The sequence below is a fragment of the Dendrobates tinctorius genome, unplaced genomic scaffold (assembly GCF_039654945.1).
Source record: "Dendrobates tinctorius isolate UK_male_01 unplaced genomic scaffold, ASM3965494v1 ptg000094l, whole genome shotgun sequence".
Taxonomy (NCBI): Eukaryota; Metazoa; Chordata; class Amphibia; order Anura; family Dendrobatidae; genus Dendrobates; species Dendrobates tinctorius.
In genome coordinates this window covers 16,278,519-16,291,115 of record NW_027361762.1, presented here as the reverse complement: position 1 = coordinate 16,291,115, position 12,597 = coordinate 16,278,519, and the positions used below count along the sequence as shown (strand labels likewise).

The window sequence follows — 12,597 nt, the reverse complement described above, 5'->3', positions numbered from 1 at the left end:
GACAGAACATAGAAAGCCATCTTCTCCTGATGCAGGGCTCCCACCTGTAACTCCACCTCTTCGGTCACCTTAGTGACTGTCTCTTGCAAGGGTTTGCCATCCACCAAAGCTATCAACCGAGAATTCTCCAAGGTCTTGGTTTTAATCCGGTACTTAACCTCCTCAAGCCTAATGAAGTGTTAGGAACGGCGGAATGCACTAAACAAATAAATAATAAAGTGTGTTCGCCGCTTGGGGTCCACCGTGCAGAGGGTGTTAACACTGCTGCTGAGTAGTGGCAGATGCGCTAAATGGCAGTATAATGCGCACGGGTTCAACTTCACCCATTGTGCACAGAGCGGACTCTGTTAACTCACAGAGGCGCTGTAACATAAACATACACACTGAGCCTGTTAGACTCACAGGTCTCAGTGAAATTGCACGCACGTTATCTTGTCACAGGTCACGGGTCCAAGACAGGGAGCGGTGTCCGTCTAGACCTACCGTACGTGCAGCGTCGCTACTGCCATAGCCGGTAAGCGCTGTAGAATGCTGCGAGGCGGCAGACACAGCTGCAATTCGATAGTGCCGTGAGAGACACCACGGGACGCTAGTGTAGAGGTCCGTTGTGCACAGTGGCCTATGGCTTGCCACTGACTGGTGCTGACTCTTTCTATAGTTCCCTATCCACATACGTAATATCAGAGGGAGGGGAATCTTATTAAGTCAGTCACCAGAATCATACATCCATCACCATTCACACATCTAGCAAGAAGAGTCTATACTAGCACATGGCCGAGCAGCCATGCGGGCCTTTTATAGCCGTGCGCTGGATTCCTGTTGTGTAGCTGCAGGAATCTGATGCCTAAAATTACCCTCCCTCCTAGGGCCCCCTCCCCCTGAGCCTTCCAATCCACCAAAAATGAATTTTTACCATGTATGACCTTGTGTCCACCAAAGGCATAGACCTCGGACTTGTCCGAAGGCAATATAAACGAAAAAATGGCTGACAGCAATTCCTTGATCCAAGAGAGGCACGTTCAAAGTCCAAAGACCCAGTTGGACGCAGAATCCAAGCAATGAAGAAGAACAGCATCTCATCCAGGTGAAGAATATATAAACATTTATTGTGCCATGACAAAATGCGACGTTTCGACCATCACATGGTCTTTATCAAGCATAGCATATAGCAAGATATGGCAGTCTTAAATAGGCCAATGTGGCCAATCAGTAACAGATATCCGCCCACATTGTTTGAAATAGCATTGAATAATACAAATAAGACATATAAATTACATTATACATACATAATAATATAGTGCACATATAGACATATAACATTGAACAAAATTTATACAATAAATTACCACATAGTGATAATAAATAAAATAAACGGCAACCCAAGGGATGTTCACCTTCCTGTATTGCCTATCAACCCCCCACCAATAAACAACATTCATACATAGGGTGTTAGCAACCAACCACCTCAGCCAATGATTACAACTTATTATCAGGCGCCAAAAATCAATAGCCTATCAAACTAATCAACAGACCTGAGTACTGAACTTCCCTTCACTGGCGTTCCATGTCATCACCCTGTGAACAGTCGGGTGACGTCACCCGCTGTCGCACAGGGAATGATACTACTCACCCACGTGATACCGCAACTGGGGATCGCGCATGCGCACCAGAGCTCCATACTACCAATGGTATATACTCAAGGTGCCCACAATCCACTGCAGGCGGTCACGTGACAAATCACATGATCCTAACTCCACCAACCACAACGTGTAGCGGTCACATGGAGAGAACACATGACCGCAATCGCCAAATTTTAAACATATGCATCTACATATATGAAGAAGTTATATCAAGCTGGTTTATAGCGATTCAAAAAAGGGCATTCGGTGTACCTAATAAATGACTATTGAGGGAAGCAATATATAAGAGAAACCCATAACAATTTAAATATAGTGGCAACAACATAGTTCTAAACAAGAAAGGACTAGCAATCCCCGTCTTCTAATAATGTCAATCAGTATTCCACAAAATAAGTGGAGACCGATATTGACTCATATAGCAATACGTCCATAGCCACATATATATATTTTGGTACATAACTCTCATAAGGGGAATCTTATACTAGTGTCCACAAAGGGAGAGTTCAGCTACCATAATCCAATGATCTAAAATCCAGTCAATCATATATCGATACTTATAGAAATTATACTCAAGTATCAGGGACCTGTATGAAAAATTATAAACAAAGCAACAGAAAAAAGAGAAAACTTTATTATAACACCACAGTGTACAGACAAGAGGGCACGGGGAATGAGCAAAGCATATATGTCGATTCAATCAAAATCCACAAAGTTTCAGGACTGTTCAGTCCCCATGTCCCCCGGTCATGTCAACGCACCAACCTAAAAAAGAAAAGAAATAAAAAAAGTGAAATAAAAATCAAAAAAAGACCGCTATCAAAAAACCAAAAGAATGATGCTGTTGAGGCTACTATGGATTAGTTAATGCAAATTTGCAAATTATACTCAAGGTTCAAGCCCTTCGGCTGCAATGAACCTAGAGTTGAAATCCACTTCAACTCCTTTCTTTTCAACAACAACGTCCTATCTCCACCTCGTCTCAACATAGGGACCCCATCAATCACCCTGAAACGCAATTGATTCACAGAATGCCTGAATTCTACAAAATGCTTTGGTATCGGTAAATCAAGAAGTTGGGTTCTAATTGTACTCTTGTGTTTACTGATACGGGCTTTAACCTCCATAGTTGTCTCGCCCACATAAAACAATCCACATGGATAAGTGATCACATAAATAACAAAACTAGAGGTACAAGTGTAATATTCCTTTATAAAAAATCTCTTACCAGTATGCGGGTGATAAAATCTATCACCCTTGATCATATTACCACAGCATGCACAACCAAGGCATGGAAAACTGCCACCCCTCAAAGGGCCTAATGTCAACTGTCGTGGAATCTTACCAGGACCCACATCCGCTCTCACCAATTTGTCCTTCAAGTTAGCTCCACGTCTATAAGATAAAATAGGTCTATTAGTGAATTCAGAGACCTCTGGTAACCCTTTCTGTAATAGACCCCAGTGTTTGTTCAAAATACCACCGATTTTATTACTAATGGGGCAAAAGGTTGATACAAACGGAACCCGTTTAGTAGCAGTTTTATCACTTTTACGGTAAAGATCCCCACCGGTCAAATTGATGGCCCTCTCCTTGAATTGTGTAACTTTTCCCACAGGATAGCCCCTATTAGTAAATCTATGACACATTTCATCAAGTCTACTAACCAATTTGTTCTCATCTTTAACTATCCTCCGCACTCTCAACATCTGACTCCAGGGTAATGATTCCACCATCTTCCTGGGATGGTTGCTGTTGTATAACAAAAGACTATTTCTGTCTGTTTCCTTCACATAAAGATCTGTATTAAGCATATTACCTTCTTTATATACCAATGTGTCTAAAAATTGAACTTGAGTTAAAGATTCCGTTAAAGTAAATTTCAACTCTGGATAAACATCATTTAACTCAATTTGAAATTTATATAGGTCTTCCACACTGCCGTCCCAAACACAGAAGACATCGTCGAGGTAGCGCCACCAGGCCCGGACGAAGCCCCAGTAGATGGACTTGTACACAAAATGATCCTCGAATACCGCCATATAGATGTTTGCATAAGTGGGGGCCACATTGGACCCCATGGCGGTACCCCTAACCTGCAAGAAAAAATCATCCCCAAAAAGAAAATAATTCTTCCTAAGGATGAAACCTAACAGGGAAAGGATCATCTGTGCACATTCCGGGGCCACGTCAGAGCCTGATAGCACCACATCAACAGCCTCAAGACCCCTCTCATGCTGAATAGAAGTATACAGTGAGACCACATCAAAAGAGGCTAACACCGTGTTGGAATCAACCTGAACATTTTTAATCTTGTCAAGGAAGTCATTCGTATCCAAAATATAGGATCGTGCTGCTATTGCAAATCGTCGTAGGACCTTATCCAGAAAAATAGCTACTTTGTTGAAAAGTGAACCCCTCCAGGATACAATGGGACATCCGGGGGGGTTTAAAAGATCCTTGTGGATCTTCGGCAAAGTATACAAAATTGGTATTACTGGATTATCAACAATTAAGAAATCAGACAACTTCTCATCTATGAGCCCATTCACACGGGCCTCATCTAACAGAAGTCGCAACTCAGCAAGAAAACCAGAGGTAGGATCACCAGCCAATCTCATATAGACATCACTATCCGCTAATTGAGTAAAAATCTCAGCCTTGTATTTATCAGTGTCCATGACAACTACAGCACCACCTTTGTCTGCACTCTTGATTGTGAGAGCTGTATTGTCAGATAATTTCTGTAAGGCCTGTCTTTCAACAGGACTGAGATTACCTCTAGCTGTAAAACATGTATTTTTCTTCAAAAGTGTAATATCCCTCTCTACAAGCTGTATATAAGACTCCACAAAGTTGTTTTTAACAGGGGGCTGAAAATTACTCTTGGTGTATAAACCCACACCATGAAGTGTAAACATAGATCCATCACCCTCTGATAATGTACTCGAGACCAATTGTTTATCAAAAAAATAAGATGTCAAACGTAGCCTTCTAAAGAATGCAAATAAATCACATTCAATCTCAAACCAGTTGGGGGAATTCACAGGGCAAAAAGACAATCCCTTCGAGAGAACATCATAATCAACCTCTGATAATTCACAAGATGAAATATTTACCACCAAATTATCATGTCCTATGGGCCCTTTCTCTTCCCCTCCATGTGGCGAGTTTTCATTGGGGGGATATATGTCCTCCCCTGTTTGTACACAACCTTTCTTTCTCCTGTGTTTCCTGCCACCTCTCCGATTCCTTCTCTTCCCGTTACTTTGTCGACTGTGTCCTTCCCTAAAAAAAGAGAGGAAGAAGAGGCTCCCAAATTGGAATCATCAGTGGAATCTGACTCAGCTGTAGTGAAACCAAAGTTTTGTTGTCGTTTATCTTGCGGTTTCCTCCGGTTACGTGTTTGTCTCGGTCTATCCCTCCTAAAATAAGGGGGAACACCAGCCACCACTTGCCACGAAAAAACACGACCAATACGATAGTCCTCTGCATCACGGAACCACTTAGTCCTCTTTGTCCTTTCAATATCAGCACGATATTTCAATAGTTTTTCGTCCAACTGGGTCTTATAAAGTTCCACCTCCTGTGTCGTCATCTGTAATGCCAATTGCTGTTCAAGGTCCATGATAGACTTTCTGACCACTTCCATCTCTAATCGGAGAAACTCAATATTGAGAAGCATTAAGTCGAATGCATATTTATTTGTAATTGACTCAAACCTACTGCAGAAAAGGACATTGTCCGCAAGTAAAGTCGGACATAAATGTGGTCTCAACCCACGTGGAATTCTATGTAACTTATAATATTCACAAAGGGTTGTTACATGCAGCTCAAAAGAAATGAGTTTCCTTTTCTCATTCTCAAATCTTTTTTTGAGCATATCTGCAGTGGGTTTATTCAGAAATGACATCTGTATGGGATCCAGAAAGGATCCGTAGTGCATCATCTTCGGTATAAGAAAAAGTCATGACATTGTCCAGTTCACCCACCTCTGGTGTAGTAGTATCCATAATGGGGATCCGGTGCAGGTCTGCCAGGGTCCAAATCAATCAATATAAACGAAAAAATGGCTGACAGCAATTCCTTGATCCAAGAGAGGCACGTTCAAAGACCCAGTTGGACGCAGAATCCAAGCAATGAAGAAGAACAGCATCTCATCTCATGTGCACTATATTATTATGTATGTATAATGTAATTTATATGTCTTATTTGTATTATTCAATGCTATTTCAAACAATGTGGGCGGATATCTGTTACTGATTGGCCACATTGGCCTATTTAAGACTGCCATATCTTGCTATATGCTATGCTTGATAAAGACCATGTGATGGTCGAAACGTCGCATTTTGTCATGGCACAATAAATGTTTATATATTCTTCACCTGGATGAGATGCTGTTCTTCTTCATTGCTTGTCCGAAGGCAAGTCTGATGTCTCGGCAGGTGAGACGGAAAACTGGGACACCTGAACATGTCTGAGATGGGACACGTGGAAGGCATCAGGGGTGGCAGTTCTGAAGGGACACGTGGAAGGCATCAGGGGCGGCAGAGTCGCCAGGAACAGAAGTTGGAGTGGAATGCCGCAGCGTATCGGCAGACGTATTCACTCTCCCTTTAGAGGCTAGAGTGACATGCGGAGCGTGACTCAAACTGTTGCGAACCTCCACTGCCTGGACAGCCACCAGCAAAGGATAAAGTAACCCAGCCGGCCTCTGTTTAGGAGAGCTGTTCCGAGCACAAGAGGTGCATGCCCAAATAAATTTTTTAGTGTCCCGAGCCTTGTGCGGCCACCAATAAGACCTTGCCAAGAGTTTTGTGGTCTGCTTGTAGCCACAGTGACCACCCACCCTGGACGCGTGTGCCCACGCGAGAACCTCTTGCTGAAGGCGAGGAGGGACAAAGGTCTTGCCCAGTGGCACTGAGGTTGGCCACTGCGGGGAGCTGTTATTCTGGGAAGCAGAGAGTGGACAGTTGTAACCGAAAGTGGAGTTTTGCACTGGACACAACTCGAGGCCGGCGCGAGACACTTCCATGGGCTCTGGGGGTGGAGTCTCTGGCTCGGGTGGTTCCAGAGGTTCAAAAAGGTTGGGAGCTGAATTAACCTTCCATCTGGATTGAGCACGCTCCAACCCGCGCTCCGAAAAATGGAGATCAATGCGGGTGGAAATAGCAATCAGCTCCTCCAGACTTACGGGCACCTCTCTGGTTGATAGAGCATCCTTAACGTGCTCCGCTAAACCTCTCTAGAGCACAGGGATGAGGGATTTATCAGACCACTCCAGCTTGGAAGCCAGTGTCCGAAAATGGACGGCATATTGGCTGACCAAGAGGGATCCCTTAGTTAACGCTAGTAGCTGTAGAGAGGTGTCATGAGTGACCCGTGGTCCCAGGAAGACCTGCTTGAGAGATGTTAAGAACTGAACAGCGGTCCGAACCTCTGGGTCACCACGCTCCCATAGTGGCATGGCCCACTCCAACGCCCTGCCCGACAGAAGGGAAATGATAAACCCCACCGTAGCCCGTACCGTAGGGAATTGCGCAGCGAGTAACTCAAGCTGGATAGAGCACTGGCTCACGAAACCCCTACAGGAGGCGCCGTCGCCAGAAAATTTATCGGGCAACGGGAGGCGGGAAACTGTCGGCGCAGGGGAGGACGTGGACACACGTGAAACCGCCTCTGCGATTGCCTGAACAGCAGCCTCAGTAAACTTCGCAGCTGAGATAGCACTCTCCAGAGTAGCCAACCGGCCCTCCAGCTGCTAAATATACTGCAAGAGTTGCTGTTGATCTGCCATTACTAGCCAGACCCTGGCGCTAGTATAATGTTAGGAACGGCGGAACGCACTAAATAAATAATAAAGTGTGTTCGCCGCTCGGGGTCCACCATGCAGAGGGTGTTAACACTGCTGCTGAGTAATGGCAGACGCGCTATATGGCGGTATAATGCGCACGGGTTCAACTTCACCCAATGTGCACAGAGCGGACTCTGTTAACTCACAGAGGCGCTGTAACAAACATACACACTGAGCCTGTTAGACGCACAGGTCTCAGTGAAATTGCACGCACGGTATCTGGTCACAGGACACGGGTCCAAGAAAGGGAGCAGTGTCCGTCTAGACCTACTGTACATGCGGCGTCGCTACTGCTAATGCCGGTAAGTGCTGTAGAATGCTGCGTGGCGGCAGACACAGCCGCAATGCGATAGTGCCGTGAGAGTCGTGACACCACCGGACGCTAGTGTAGAGGTGCGGGGTGCACAGTGGCCTATGGCTTGCCACTGACTGGTGCTGACTCTTTCTATAGTTCCCTATCCACATGCGTAATATCAGAGGGAAGGGAACCTTAATACTGTAAGTCAGTCACCAGAATCATAAATCCATCACCATTCACACATCTAGCAAGAAGAGTTTATACAAGCGCATGGCCGCTCGGCCATGCGGGCCTTTTATAGCCGTGCGCTGCCGGGACCTTCCAGATTTCTGAGATGGACCAACCAGATCTGGAAAAGGACCTGAGCACGTGACTCTCAACCTCCAATGGGAGGTCGTCTCGTGAGCATGCTCAGTGGAGTGGCAGAGGGACTTAGCCTCAGGAATGGCTTGCTGCAGAGCAGCATGTGAGGCTCTGGATTCCTGTTGTGTAGCTGCAGGAATCCGACGCCTAACATGAAGTTCCCTGCCATGCCCGAATCCATGTAAGCCACCTCAGAGTAGCGTTTGGAATCCACGAACAACCGGACAGACAGGGTTAGGGGTAGAGAGGAATCACATGCACCTAGGGAGGCCTCACTTACCTGTCCAAGATGGAGTTTTCCGGACGCACTGAACAGGAACGGAGCAAATGGGAAGCACTTCCGCAGAAGCAAAGCCCTTGTGCAAGTCTCTCCCTACGCCGCTGTCCCGCCATTTTAAGACGATCTACCTTCATCAGTTCAGAAGTTGTAGCAGAGCTGGATACAGTGGGTCGTGGACTAGGTGGCTTATGAACGGAAGAAGACAGGCTGTTGGGCCTTCTTTCCCGAGCCGATTAGCGAGAGCGTTCCTGAAACCGCAAGTCAATACGCGTGGCAAGAGAGATAAGATCCTCCAGAGAAGTAGCAGTATCCCGGCCCGCGAGTTCATCCTTAATTCTGCTCGACAGACCCCGCCAGAATGCTCTGACCAGCGCTTCATTATTCCATTCCAACTCAGAGGACAAGGTGCTGAAGCAAATGGCATATTGGCCAACAGACAGAGAACCCTGATGGAGATTGAAGAGCGATTCAGTTGCAGAGGCCAGACGACCCGGTTCATCGAACACTCTACGGAAGGTCTCCAGAAACGTGGGCAGCTGAGAAACTATGGGATCATCGCGCTCCCACAGTGGATTCACCCAAGCTAAGGCCTCTCCCTCCAAATATGAGACCACAAATACCACCTTAGCTTGATCGCTGGGATATTGCTGTGGTAACAGTTCAAAGTGGAGACGACACGGATTCAGGAAGCCTCTGCACAGTTTGGGATCGCCATTATACCTGGGCGACTTCCCCAGACGGGGCAGGGGATGAGGTACAGGAACCGAATCAGGATCGCGGGGCAGAACCTGCGCCGAAGCCGTGACAGCAGATTGCAGATAAAACAGACGGCCATCAACAGAGGCCATATAAGTTAGCATGCGGGACTGTGTGTCACGCTGGTGTGCTAGTTCCTCCTGGAGACTAGCAAGCTAGGTAGCATTAACCGAGTCAGATGCCTACACATAGGGCAAACGAGATTCCATGGACTGCATAAACGACATGATGCGGTTCTGATTCTCTTGCAGACATGCCAACTCCTTTTGAGCAGAGAACGAGGAACCAGTGGGGTCCATGGCCTGATTATACTGTTACGAATCCTAGAGTGGACCCTCAGGGTTGTGATACCCGAACCCACCTGAGTGAGCTGCCTAGTGAAACCACCCCCAAAACAGGGAGCGTCAGGGGCAGGTCCAGGGGGTCAAATACCACGACAGCCAGTACCAAGGGGTGGCTCATAGGAGACTGGGAAGAGAATAGTAGGGCTGCGATATGACAGGGAGAGCGACAAGGAGCTGAAAGGGTGCAGACAGGAAAACAGGAAACACGGCTGGGAGGAGGAATGGGATACGAGGGCCAGGCAGCGCAGGTGTCAGACACAGACAGGAATCCAGGGATTCAGACACTGCAAAGAAACAGGGACAAGGCGGGGTAAGACTACACAAGGCAAATAGCGCACCAGGAGGTACAAGGTAGCAGCACACAAATAGACACAAGGTAGTAGTGCACAAGAGGTACATGGTAGTAGTGTACAAATAGACACAAGGTACAAGGGGACCTGAGTAAGGAACAGTGCCAAGACGGGACCTAAGGAATACACAGACGTAGGCACGAACAATAATCAGGCATTTCCTCTAGCAGGAAGCAGCTTGATATACCCGGTGGCTGCTGCCTGCACAGTGGAGTGCTTCCGGGTCAGGGCAACCCGACAGCATTAAGCTGCCGGGAGAGCACATGACCTAAGCGGCCCGGCGCGCATGTGCAAGGAGTGAGAACCCCAGCGCGGACGTGGACCCGGAAGTGCAGGCGAGTCGCATCACGGGACCCGGGAAGCGGGGAAAACGAAGTCAGTATTGCGGACAGCTGGCGTTACAAATACTAATGTTTTAACTCGGGAAGAGATCAGAAATCAACATTTTGTGGAATAGCCCTGATTTTTAAACACAGCTTTCATGCGTCTTGGCATGCTTTCCACCAGTCTTTCACACTGCTTTTGGGTGACCTTATGCCACTCCTGGTACAAAAATGTAAGCACTACTTCTTTGTTTGATGGCTTGTGACTATCCATCTTCCTCTTGATTGCATTCCAGAGGTTTTCAATGGGGTTCAGGTCTGGAGACTGGGCTGGCCATGACAGGAATTTGATGTAGTGGTCCTTCATCCACACATTGATTGACCAGCCTTGCTGAAGCATCCCCAGATCACCACCGATCCTCCACCAAATTTCACAGTGGGTGCTAGACCCTGTGGCTTGTACGCCTCTCCAGGTCTCCGTCTAATCATTAGATGACGAGGTGTTGGGCAAAGGTGAAAATTTCATAAGAGAAGATTACCTTACTCTGTCCTCTATGGTCCAATCCTTATGGTCTTTGGCAAACTTCTCCCTGGCTCTCCTTTGCGTCTCATTGAAGAAAGGCTTTTTTCTACATTTACATGATTTGGCCCTTGCCTCTAGGAGCCAGTTATGAACTGTTCTTGCTGTGTACTTCACCCTAGCTGCCATTCCTTTTGTAGGTCACTTGATGTCATCCTGCGGTTGCTGAGTGACATTCGAATAAGATGACGGTCATCCTGGTCAGTGTAGAGTCGTTTTTGCCCTCTGCTGATCTGTAGCATTGTTGTCCCCAATGTCTGCTGCTTCACCTTGTTGTAATGGACTCTCGTCTTAGAAATTTTAAGGATGGAGGCAACATGATGCTCACTGTATCACTCTGCTAGTGAAGCCAGAATTGAGCCCCTCACTCAAGACTTTTCTTTTCAACTCCTTTGGCATTGTTAAAAGTTATTTTTTCATTCCTATTACTTTTGGGATATTCCTAGCACCTGTTTTGCCATCCATCTCGTCCTATTGCAAGAGGACTGTGAACACCACAGCAGGGTTTTTTATATTTTCCTTCGTTAAATTACATTGGGTTTAGGTGATCACCTAATCAGAAGCACATAAACTAGAATGAGGTGTACTCTGGTTGGAATTCAACTGACACTGGAATGGAATGGCTGTCAGACATGTAGAGAAGCTGATTTTTATAAAACTGTGAAGTGGTCTCTTAATTTTTGCCAGAGCTGTATGTATATACACTGCTATGTACACTGTATCTCTATTTATCTGTATTCTAGAGGTGAAGAAAAAGTATGATATTTTTTATTCGTATAAAAACTACTACAAAAATAATAAAAAAAACTATTACAAAAATGTTATTTTCTTTTTTTTTTTGTGAGTTTCCCTGGGACTTTGAACCACAACTCTTCTAATTACAGACAAAAGGTAAAGATATGAGTCACTGGTTCCAATGAGGTCACTGAGAATTTTGTCTTGAAGCTGCATTGCAGTCCCTGACCCCACAGGCAGAGTGCACTGGTACATAGAGATACAGTCATATGTAAAAGTTTGGGCACCCCTATTAATGTTAACCTTTTTTCTTTATAACAATTTTGGTTTTTGCAACAGGTATTTCAGTTTCATATATCTAATAACTGATGGACTCAGTTATATTTCTGGATTCAAATGAGGTTTATTGTACTAACAGAAAATGTGCAATCTGCATTTAAACAAAATTTGACAGGTGCAAAAGTATGGGCACCCTTATCATTTTCTTGATTTGAACACTCCTAACTACTTTTTACTGACTTCCTGAAGCACTAAATTGGTTTTGTAACCTCATTGAGCTTTGAACTTCATAGCCAGGTGTATCAAATCATGAGAAAAGGTATTTAAGGTGGCCACTTGCAAGTAGTTCTCCTATTTGATTCTCCTATGAAGAGTGGCATCATGGGCTCCTCAAAACAACTCTCAAATGATCTGAAAACAAAGATTATTCAACATAGCTTTTCAGGGGAAGGATACAAAAAGTTGTCTCAGAGATTTAACCTGTCAGTTTCCACTGTGAGGAACATAGTAAGGAAATGGAAGAACACAGGTACAGTTCTTGTTAAGCCCAGAAGTGGCAGGCCAAGAAAAATATCAGAAAGGCAGAGAAGAAGAATTGTGAGAACAGTCAAGGACAATCCACAGACCACCTCCAAAGACCTGCAGCATCATCTTGCTGCAGATGGTGTCACTGTGCATCGGTCAACAATACAGCGCACTTTGCGCAAGGAGAAGCTGTGTGGGAGAGTGATGCGAAAGAAGCAGTTTCTGCAAGCACGCCACAAACAGAGTCGCCTGAGGTATGCAAAAGCACATTTG

General features: G+C 45.6%; 1 long non-coding RNA gene across 1 annotated transcript in view; it reads right to left on the bottom strand.

Moving 5' to 3' along the window:
* Nucleotides 1-1,079: 1,079 nt before the first annotated feature.
* Nucleotides 1,080-12,597, bottom strand: part of LOC141098716 (uncharacterized) — a 149,912-nt gene continuing 138,394 nt past the window's right edge. Inside the window, exon 3 of the long non-coding RNA XR_012234325.1 lies at nt 1,080-2,402. This is a non-coding gene — a long non-coding RNA (uncharacterized lncRNA). The remainder of the gene's footprint in view (nt 2,403-12,597) is intronic.